The following is an 11,497-nucleotide window of genomic DNA, read 5'->3' as shown; positions in this document are numbered from 1 at the left end:
CTTTGATTCGAGCCAAAAGTTCACTTTTATGAAATGGCTTAGTTAAATAATCATCAGCACCATATCCTAAACCCTTTGCTTTATGATTGACGGCAGACATACATGAAAGTATTAAAACAGGTACCTTAATTTTTGCACTTCTTAGTCTCAATAGTATATCGTATCCATCAATATCACCAGGTAGGTGTAGATCTAGAATAACTAAGTCATAATAATCTCCATTAGAAGAGACTATGCTGTTGTTGTAATCTTGTGCAGATGTTACCACGTCACAAAAATGTCCATCAGAATTTAAGGCATTCACAACGGTTTTTGCATTTATTGGATCATCTTCTATTAATAATATACGCATATTTAGTACTCCGATAAATAACTTATAATTTTAGTAATATGTATAACCAACGAAAATTAATAAATCAAAGCTTTATTAACAAATTACACACGGTAATTATTAATTAATAGTAAATATGCTACTCACAAACTATAATAAATGCAGTTTTTCGTGAAATATTTTATTATATAAAGTATATCATAAATAACTTGTAGGTTATATCCATTGTTATGTTACATACTCTATAGTTGTTTATTAAGCTGAATTTTTAAGGTATAATTAATTTTTTATTATAACTCTAAAATGATAGAAGATTTAGCCTACAAATTAGTTAAAGTCACTGAATCAGCAGCACTTGCTGCATATAAGCTTATAGGATTTGGTGATGAAAAAAGAGCTGACCAGGTTGCAGTTGATGCCATGAGAACTGCTCTAAATTGTGTGGAAATAGACGGTACAATTGTTATTGGAGAAGGAGAGAGAGATTCAGCTCCGATGTTGTATATTGGAGAAAAAGTTGGTACTGGAAATGGTTATGGAATTGATATCGCTGTTGATCCACTAGAAGGTACTACAATTTGTGCTCACTACAAGCCAGGGGCGATGTCAACTCTTGCTGCAACAAAAAAAGGTAATTTTCTATATGCGCCTGATGTTTACATGGAAAAAATAGCTGTAGGAAAAAATCTACCAAAGGGTGTGGTTTCTCTTAAAAATAGTATTCAACAAAATTTGGAAAATTTAGCTCAGGCAAAAAGGTGCGAAGTAAGAGATCTTACGGTAACTGTGCTAAAACGTGAGAGACATGATAGTTTAATATCACAAATCAGGAAGTCTGGTGCGAGGATTAAGCTAATAGATGATGGTGATATTGCCGCTGTGGTGTCATTAATTAATGGTAATTCGGATATGTATATTGGTATCGGAGGGGCACCAGAGGGTGTGCTTGCGGCTTCTGCTCTCAACTCAATAGGCGGTCAGATGGAAGGAAAATTAATATTTGACACCGAAGAGTTAAAAAAGAGAGCTAAAGATTTGAATATTCATGATATAGAAAAGATCTACACCGTGAGAGATATGGTAAAAGATGAATCAGTATTTATTACAACTGGTATTACGGGTGGGGAACTTGTTGATGGTATAACATTCGACCGAGATAGCTGTGCTGTCAGTTCTTTGGTAATATTGCCTAATAAGGTAATGAAAATACGGACTGTCACTTATTTTTGATTAATAGTATGTCCCTGGAAACGTTTGAAGGTTTTAATATTTATCACTATAAAGAGGTGGTGAGTACTAATACGGAAGCACTAGACTTAATTAGTAAGGGGATATCAGATGAAATTGTTGTCATTGCTGATAAACAAACAGGTGGTAAAGGACGTGCTGGAAAAACTTGGCTTTCTCCTGAAGGTAATCTCTACGCAAGCTTGATAATAAATCAAGTACAACGGTTAACAGAATTTACTTTTATTTCTGCTCTAGCGGTTGGAAATACGTTGTTATCACTTATTAGCAACATCAACCTCCAATACAAATGGCCTAATGATGTTTTGATTGATAGTCAGAAAATAAGTGGAATATTGCTTGAAAGACAATTTAACTCGAGTTTCTTAGTAATAGGAATAGGCATTAATATAGTCTACGCACCACTGCCAAATTCGACTTGTATAAGTAACTACGGTATTTCTATATCCAATATGGACTTATTGAAAAGACTGATAATAAATTTTAACAGATTAAGACAAATGTGGCTGTCTGGCGGATTCTGCGTTATAAAAGAACTTTGGCTGCAAAGAGCATTTAAATTGAATGAACAAGTTAGCATCAAATTCTCTGATAAATTGTATAAAGGTGTATTTACTGATATTAATGAATGTGGTAAACTAGTGCTACAAAAGAAAAATAAAAGTTTAGTTTGTTTTAACGCTGGTAGCATATTATGAATATATACGTAGTTTTTGCTTATTCTGTAAGTTTTGCATTAATTCTTGGAGAATTGGTACGTACTTTTTTTTGTTATACAAAAAGTAAGAAAGTATTAGATGAGATTGCAAAAAATAATGAAAAGAAAATATAAGAGATTACTCATAGCTTCAGGTGTCTTTTGTCTGTTAAGTGGTATAGTTTTTTTCATTTTGGGAACGCTGAAAGAAAATATCTCATTTTTTTACACCGTGAGTGAAGCAATGGTTTTACAGCATAAAGAAAAACCAATACGTATCGGTGGTATGGTAGTGGAAGGAAGTGTTATCCACGGTGAAAATGAAGTTACTTTTCAGATAACGGATTTTGATAAAGTGATAAATGTGACATATAAAGGTATACTTCCACCAATGTTTTCGGAAAAAAATGGTATTATTGTGCAAGGTAAAATGGTATACAATGATGTTTTTTTAGCAGATACAGTGCTTGCAAAACATGACGAAAACTATGCCTCGAGTAAATACAAACGTGACGCGATATATAAGNCGCGATATATAAGGTTGATTAAGATATGAAACTTTTTATAAATTTGTTTATGGTCTCTTGCTACTATATTCCTAATGTCTATTAATTTGTCAGGTGTGAAGAAACAAAAGTGCTTATTTGTTACTATTGCTGGATTGCCTAATGCGGGTAAGTCTACGTTACTTAATAGTATAATAGGCAAAAAAATTGCAATTGTGACTCCAAAGGCACAAACGACTAGGACACAAATAAGAGGAATTGCTACTTATGGTGATGCGCAGATAGTCTTTACCGATTCTCCTGGGATTTTTACTGCAAAAACTAAACTTGAGAAGGCTTTAGTTAAGTCTGCATGGTCAGCGATCAAGAGCGATGACGTAATTTTGCTGCTCGTTGACGTATCAAATTATTTGCAAAGTAAAGAGAAAATCAAAGCGATACTTACTAAATTAAGGCGTAGATGCATATTGATTATCAATAAGATTGATCTAATAAAAAGACCGGAACTAAAAATTGCATATGAGTGCCTCAGTTCACTATATAAATTTGAAAAGATTTTCATAATCTCAGCATTAAAAAATGATGGTCTCTTTGATTTAATGAATTATCTATCCGAAATTGCGCCTGTAGGTCCTTGGCTTTATCCAGAAAATCAAGAGGTGGGTTCATCTAATGATTTCTTGTCGGCAGAAATTACGCGTGAGAAATTATTCTTAAACTTGCGTGAAGAGCTGCCATATTCTACGGCGGTTATAACTGAGCAATTTGAAGAAAAAGAAGACAAAAGTTTGGTTATTAAACAAGTCATATTTGTTTTGAGAGAAAACCATAAAAAAATAATTCTAGGAAAAAATGGCAGCAGCATTAAGAAGATTAATATAGAGGCGCGTAGCGAGTTAGAACAAATGTTTGGACAAAAGGTGCATCTTTTTTTATTTGTAAAAGTGCGTCCTTGGAGTGATCGTCCTGAAAATTATATTAATGAATAGCTATAGCCTATATAGCAAACGTTCTCTCTATTGACCTTACCAGGAAAAAGTGGAGAGGAAGTTGAGACCGTTTTTACAAAAAAATGATGTATCAAGTAGAAAAGTCAAGAAAATAGAGTAAACTCTGGATTTTAACCCATGGTTACTAGTACTACTATCATATCTGCTGCAAAAGAGGGCAAAACTAATATATTATGTAAGAAGTGGCTGAGGAGGGACTTGAACCCGCGACCAAGAGATTATGATCCTCCTGCTCTACCAACTGAGCTACTCAGCCTGATTGAAGACTTTGCTGTATATGTAATCTACATGTTTTGTATAATATACTAGATCAAAGAGAGATTCAAGTTTTTCCATTCCAATAGTTGTGAGTAAGGATTGACTTTGTTTTAGTTGAGTAAGGAAATCACTATTATTTTGTTTAACTTTCATTGCACAGCTCTGTACAATTTTATACGCTTCTTCTCTTGATAATCCAGAGTTTACGAGCTCAAGGAGTACACGTTGCGAGAAAATCAAACCGTGAGAAGAATCAAGATTCTCCTTTATGTTTTCCTCATTAACAACTAATTGATCTATTAAATTTGTTAGCCTGACTAATGCAAAATCCATCACTATACATGCATCAGGTGCGATGCACCTCTCTACAGATGAATGTGATATATCTCGCTCATGCCACAATGCAACATTTTCTAATGCAGGAAACACATAGCTACGTACCAAACGTGATAGTCCTGTTAAATTTTCGCTTAGAATTGGATTGCATTTATGTGGCATTGCAGAACTTCCTTTTTGTCCAGTAGAGAAGCATTCAGAAATTTCATTAACTTCATTTCTCTGTAAATGACGAATTTCAACGGCAATATTTTCTACAGAGCTTGCAATTATTCCAAGAATTGAAAAGAACATGGCGTGCCTGTCACGAGGAATGACTTGAGATGATATAGTTTCTGGTATTAGGCCCATCTCTTTTGCAACATGTTCTTCAACGGATGGGTCAATATTTGCAAAATTGCCTACTGCACCTGATATTTTGCAAGTTGAAATTTCCTTTTGCGCAGCCTTTAATCTGTTATGATTACGCTCAAACTCAGCATAAAACCTAGCAAACTTTAGTCCAAGAGTTGTTGGTTCGGCGTGCATACCGTGACTACGCCCAACACACACTACATACTTATATTTTTCAGCTTTCTTTTTTAATGCCGTGAGTAAATTTTCTAAATTCTGCAATAAAATATTGCACGATTCTTTTAATTGTATTGAAAGGCATGTATCTAGAACATCGGAACTTGTCATTCCATAATGAAGATAGCGAATATTGACTCCAACCTGCTCAGCTATATAGGTAAGAAATGCAATAACATCATGTTTAACGATAGATTCAATTTCATTGATACGTTCAATGTTGAAATCAATGACTTCTGAAAGCTTCTTCACTACATCCCCAGGGATATTTACCTGAGCTTCACACGCTAACTTTTCTATCTTAAGCCATATCTTAAACTTATTGTCCTCTTCCCAAATGGAAGACATTTCTTTTCGACTATAACGAGGAATCATTCTAACTCTTCGTTTTGTATTACACTTTTTTGGCCTTGTAACTTTATTTTTCTCAGTTCGTTTGCATCTGTTTCAGATCTTACAACATATACAGTAATTGGAACTATTACTTCACTGTGCAGTTCTATATTTACTTGGTAATCGCCTAGATTCTTAACACTAATGCTATTAAAAGATAAACTGCGATGATCTACTGTATGCCCTTGCTGCAACAAAGCTTTTGCAATTTCGCGTGCTGTTACAGAACCAAAAATTCTTCCATCTTCTGATGCTTGCTTTACTAACACCACAAATTGGTCATTTAGCACCGAAGCAAATTCCTTTGCTGAATTTAGCTTTTTTTTGTTTTCTTCTTCCAATAATGAACGCTGCTCTTCTAACTTTATTAAGTTTTCTTTGGTTGCTCTTACAGCCTTCTTCTGTGGAAAAAGGAAATTACGTGCGTAACCTGGTTTAACTTTGATAACTTCACCCGACTTACCTAAAGTCCTTATACTTTCCTTTAAAATTATTAACATAATCAACCTAAACTTTTTTAGTACAATATGGTAAAATAGCTAAAAAGCGTGCCCTTATTATTGCATGACGTAGCTTTCTTTGTTTTTTTGCGCACACTCCTGTTAATCTACGCGGCAATATTCTACCGTAATCAGAAACAAATTTATGTAACAAATCTTTATTTTTGTAATCTATATCCTCTTCTGAGTACTCAGCGAGCGGACATACTCGCGGACGTCTAAAGCCAGTTCTATTGCTCACATAAGAATTATTATTGTGTCTCTTCATAACTTTATTCCTCAACTTGTCTATTCATCATATAAGATTTACCTTCAAAAACCTTGTCTACCTGCACGGATAAATAGCGAATTAAGTTCTCATTAAGTTTCACCTTACGCACAAATTCATCCATAATGCTAGGTGTAGAACTTATACATAGAATGCAGTAGTGACCACTCTTCATCTTATTAATTGGATATGCAAAATCTAAAAGACCCCAATGTTCGTACTTTATTAAGCCTGACGCTTCAATGTTTTTTGAAAGCTTCTCGAGAATTTTGACTAACCGAGTTGTGTCATCATCAAAGCTTTCTGCAATACTTTGAAAGCTTTTTAGCATATGTTCTGATATACTCTTCTTCAAAACGGCTACTGTATTATTAATTAATGCACTTTTAGTCAAACCTGTTTCTGAAAGCTTCTGTGTTATTCCAAAATCCTTTAGTACATCTTTTAATTCATGGTCAATTTTTACTTTTATTTCCTTCAAGTTAGAAAGATCTTCTTCCAATTCAGTCCATAGAACTTTTACAACGTCTCCCAAGGCATCAGAGTAAACAATCAACATTTCTTGAATTGCTTTAGCACATGCTTCCAATTTTTGCTTTGCAGAATTATCATTTCCTTTTCCTATAAGGTGTTTAGCTTCTTGGAAAATAGCTTCTGCCTTAATATTTTTCAATAAAACAGCCAGCTCCTGTATTATTCCTTCCACTTCTTGCTGCAACAAACTTTGTTGTGCTATAAAAGTAAATTCATAAAGATTCACTATTTCTTCCTTCTTTTATCACTAATAGGTAAATTATATAAGGCTTTTTGATATAAGCAAGTCATTTGTATTAATTTCTATGTTTCTAATCCAAGTTAAGTTATTGATTCTGTCGATGATGTTTGGGGTAATTAAATATGTATCCGGTAGCAACAAACTTATTTCTTGTTTTGCGAGAATTAACTTAAGCAGCACTTTAGTTTTGCCACTTTTTTTAAATGCCGAGCTCAATTCCACAGCGGCCTGTTGTGAATCTGCGTGATTAATTGTTAAAGTGAGGCCCTTTATGACAGAAGCCACTCCCTCTTCAAACTTAAATATATCTCTACCTGCTAATCTAGTTGTGTTCTCAGAAGTTTCGAATTCAATTATTACAAACGTTCCAGGAGAAAACAAATCTCTTTTTTCTTCTATGATTTCATTATTATAGAATGCTACTTCAGAAACATTGTGAGGGTCAGAGAGGGTGATAATTATAAATCTTCCGCGATCTGAAGTTCTAACGCGTACATTTAATATTACTCCTGCCGTTTTTGTTGTTTTACCTAGACCAATAAATCCAATGTTCAACTTCTCCAAAAGGCTCCTAAATTTTTCGAGTGGGTGGTTAGTCAAGTAAAACCCTAGAGAAAATAGTTCATGCTCCAACCTTTCTTCTTCATTGAAGTCTTCTATGTTTGCCAATTTTGGCTTTAATACATCAAGATTACTAAATAAAGTGGATTGGTTAGTTTGCTTACTTTTGTTTGCAAAATAAATCAGTGTATCTATAGATTCGTATAGCTGTTTTTTGTTTTTGTGTACACTATCGCAAGTTCCTGATTTTATAATGCTCTCTAGCGCTCTTTTGTTAATAACGTGACCAGAATTCTGAACGAATTCCCATATATCTTTATATGGACTTGAGCGTCCATTTACTATTTCTTGTGCTATGGAAAAGCCGACATTTCTTAAAGCAGCAATACCATAACGGATACACTGATCCTCTATTGAAAATTCAGCTTGAGATTTATTTATATCCGGAGGAAGAACAGTAATATTACTAAATTTTGCTGCATGATAAAATGTGTTCAATTTGTCTCTATCATCGATGTTCAAATTCATTAATGCTGTGAAGAATTCCAATGGGTAATTAGCTTTTAAATAGGCAGTTTGGTAAGATATCACTGCATACGCTGCAGCGTGGGATTTGTTAAATCCATAACCAGCAAATTTTGCAACTAGGTCAAAGATATAACTTGCTCTGTCATAATCGACACCGTTTTTTGTAGCACCACTAATGAAAAGTTCGCGTTGTTTATCCATTTCTTCCTTAATTTTTTTACCCATAGCACGTCTCAATAGATCTGCTTCTGCAAGGCTATATCCAGAAAGAATACGCGCTATTTCCATTACTTGTTCTTGATAAATTATCACACCGAATGTTTCTTTCAGCACTTCTTCCAGTAGAGGATGGATATAATCTGGCTTTTCAAGACCGTGTTTTCTAGAGATGTAAGTTGGAATGTTGTCCATAGGACCTGGACGGTAAAGGGAAATCAAAGCAATGACATCTTCAATGCAGTCTGGCTTCAGCTTTATTAAAGCTTCTCTCATTCCTGAACTCTCAAGCTGGAATACACCTATCGAATCTCCACGCGAAAGCATCTCATAAGTTGCATTGTCATCTAAAGGTAGAGAAGAAATATCAATTTTTTTTCCTTTACGGTTGATCAAGTTGCATACATGATTTATTAGGGTTAATGTTCCGAGGCCAAGAAAATCGAATTTTATCAATCCTGCTTTCTCAACGTACTTCATACTATATTGAGTAATCGGCAAAGCTGAATTCGGGTCGTGATACACAGGAACAAAATTTTCTAGCTGCTGGTCGCATATAACAATCCCTGCTGCATGTGTAGAGACATGTCGATATATACCTTCAAGCCTGAGTGAAATATCAAGAAGCCTTGCTATTACTTCATCGCTATCGCGCTCCTTCTGCAGATTTTGGTCAAGTTCAATTGCTTGCGATAGAGTAACAGGATTGACTGGATTAAACGGTACCATCTTAGAGATCTTGTCGACTTGAGAGTAGGGCATTTGTAACACTCTGCCTACGTCGCGCAGCACTGCTCTTGCTTGTAACTTACCGAAAGTAATTATTTGAGCGACATAACCGTACTTTTTACGTACATAGTCAATGACCAAATCCCTTTTTTCCTGACAAAAGTCGATATCAAAATCAGGCATTGAAATACGGTCGGGATTTAAAAATCTTTCAAATATTAACCCAAATTTTATTGGGTCGAGATCTGTAATTTGCAATGCCCAAGCTACAATTGATCCAGCACCTGATCCTCTTCCTGGGCCAACAGGAATACCATTTGCTTTGCTCCAGCATATGAAATCTGAAACTATCAAAAAGTAGCCAGAGTAGTTCATTGAAGTTATTACACTGAGTTCGTAATTTAGTCGGTTGTAGTATTGTTTAGGATCTATATCTGCTTTATTTGCAATACGTAACTCTAGCCCGGCAATTGCTTGTTCTTTCAACTCTTCACTTTCAGTTCTGTTTTCCCTACAGTGAAATTTAGGTAAAATAGGTTGTCTGCTTCTTGGCATATAAGAACATCTTTGAGCAATCACTAGAGTGTTGTGAATTGCTTCAGGAATATCGCTGAATAGTTCTTTCATTTCTTCTACAGACTTGAAGTAATGTTCAGTGGTTGATTTCTTTCTGTTGTCTTCTAGAGCATAACTTCCTTCAGATATGCACGTTAATATGTCGTGGGCTTCATGGTCAGATCTGTTTGCAAAAAAGACATCATTTGTTGCAACGAGAGGAATGTTGTGCTGGTAAGCAAAATTTATAAGAACTTCTTCTAATTCCGACTCTTCAGGACGTTGCAATTCAATATACACGCGATTATCAAAAGTTGATATTAATCTATCGATCGTTTCTTTATCTTCTCTAAGCAATAGGTGTGATAATATCCCGCCGGTCAAAACGATTAAGCCTGTGTTGAAGTTTAATAATTCATCAAAATCAATATAGGGAGTATCACTACTGCTTTCACGCTTTCTGAAAGATTCACTTACCAAGCTGACTAAATTGTTATACCCTTTTTCATCTTTTGCGATCAACAATACAGGTAGATTTTGTTCTAAATGCTTCACTATGATATTACATCCTATTATTGGCTGTACTCCTCTATTTGCTGCATGCTCTGCAAATTCGAGTGAACCAAACAAATTGCCTGAATCAGTTATAGCAACTGCTGGCATTTTATTTTTTAAGCAGAGGTCTATCAATTCTTCAATTTTGACGGAACTTTCAAGCAATGAATAAACGCTACGTACACGCAAATGTATGAACATGAGAGATTCTAAATAGGCTACTAGAGAATAACATTAATTTGTATAGTTTTATATTATCTTCTTTCACTATGTAAATTGTATAGAAAACTTTTTGCTAAGAATGTGTAAAGGAAACACGTAACACTTTTCTTCTATATATTTAAAAGAATATGTTAACATAAAATTAATAATGTTAATGTTATTATTATAATAATTAACGGTTCGAGGTAAAAATGATTACAAAACAGGAACAAGAACAAAGTGCTTTTGTTCAGCAGCAAAATGTTAATTTATCTGAAATAGTACCAATTCGTGTAAAAAGCAAGAGTGGTCATACAATAGAGAATGGCAGTAATGTGTATGGTAATACAAAATCACTATCGACTTTTCAAAAATCTGGAGTAGCCCCTCCTATGCTTCCTAAGTCGGAGAAAGTCAAAAAATTTGCTGCAGAAATGTTGAAAGAGCAACAAAGCCAAAAGAATGCACAATCTACTATTTCAACAACACAACGATTTTCTGAGTCTGCTATGAAAGAACAGCTTGGTTTGTCGCAAGATACGCCAGTTCAGCAAAAAAAGGTAGCTCCTCCTGTGCCTTTTAAATCGGAAGAAACTAAGAGGAGAGGTGCAGAAATACTGGCAGAACGACAAAGCCAAAAGAATGTACAATCTACTATTTCAACAACACAACGGTTTTCTGGGTCTGCTGCGATTGCTCAGCTTATACTACGACAAAAAAGTACATCTAATCAGAATGGTACTAGTAGCAGGCATCGTCATGATTCATCCGATAGTGGTATATCTTCAGGTACAGAAAGTTCTATAACTTCTAACTTGTTAAAAACGTTCGGTCCAACCATGAGGAAGATTATGAATGAACAAACTCCAATTGGAATAAAAAGGAGTAATAGTGTGCAGTTATCCAATGCTCCTGCTAATAACAGCATAAGGAGAAGTAATAGCTTGCCGAAGGAATTAACAGCTAGCACTTCAAATAAAGTAGAGAGAAGTAATAGTATGCAGTTTATACAATTGTCCAATGGGAGGCGTTCTCCTGTGAGCGGTGGCATAAATAGAAGTAATAGCTTGCCTGAGGGATTAACAGCTAGCGCTTCAAATAAAGTAGAGAGAAGTAATAGTATGCAGTTTATACAATTGTCCAATGGGAGGCGTTCTCCTGTGAGCGGTGGCATAAATAGAAGTGATAGTCTGCCGAATATATTAGAGAGCACTCCAAAAAATATTACTGTTTGTTCTATTACTAGGGGCAGGGCTAACA

General features: G+C 34.9%; 1 non-coding gene across 1 annotated transcript; it reads right to left on the bottom strand.

Annotated features, from left to right (window-relative positions):
- Positions 1–3,975: 3,975 nt before the first annotated feature.
- Positions 3,976–4,048, bottom strand: TRNAM-CAU (transfer RNA methionine (anticodon CAU)). The gene has a single exon. It is a non-coding gene; the product is annotated as a tRNA-Met (tRNA).
- Positions 4,049–11,497: the final 7,449 nt, after the last annotated feature.

The sequence above is a fragment of the Rhagoletis zephyria genome, unplaced genomic scaffold, assembly GCF_001687245.7.
Source record: "Rhagoletis zephyria isolate East Lansing unplaced genomic scaffold, Rhagoletis_zephyria_1.1 Rzeph_scaffold_02768, whole genome shotgun sequence".
Lineage (NCBI taxonomy): Eukaryota > Metazoa > Arthropoda > Insecta > Diptera > Tephritidae > Rhagoletis > Rhagoletis zephyria.
Note: the sequence above shows the minus strand (reverse complement) of the source record. Positions and strands in the feature narration are given on the sequence as shown.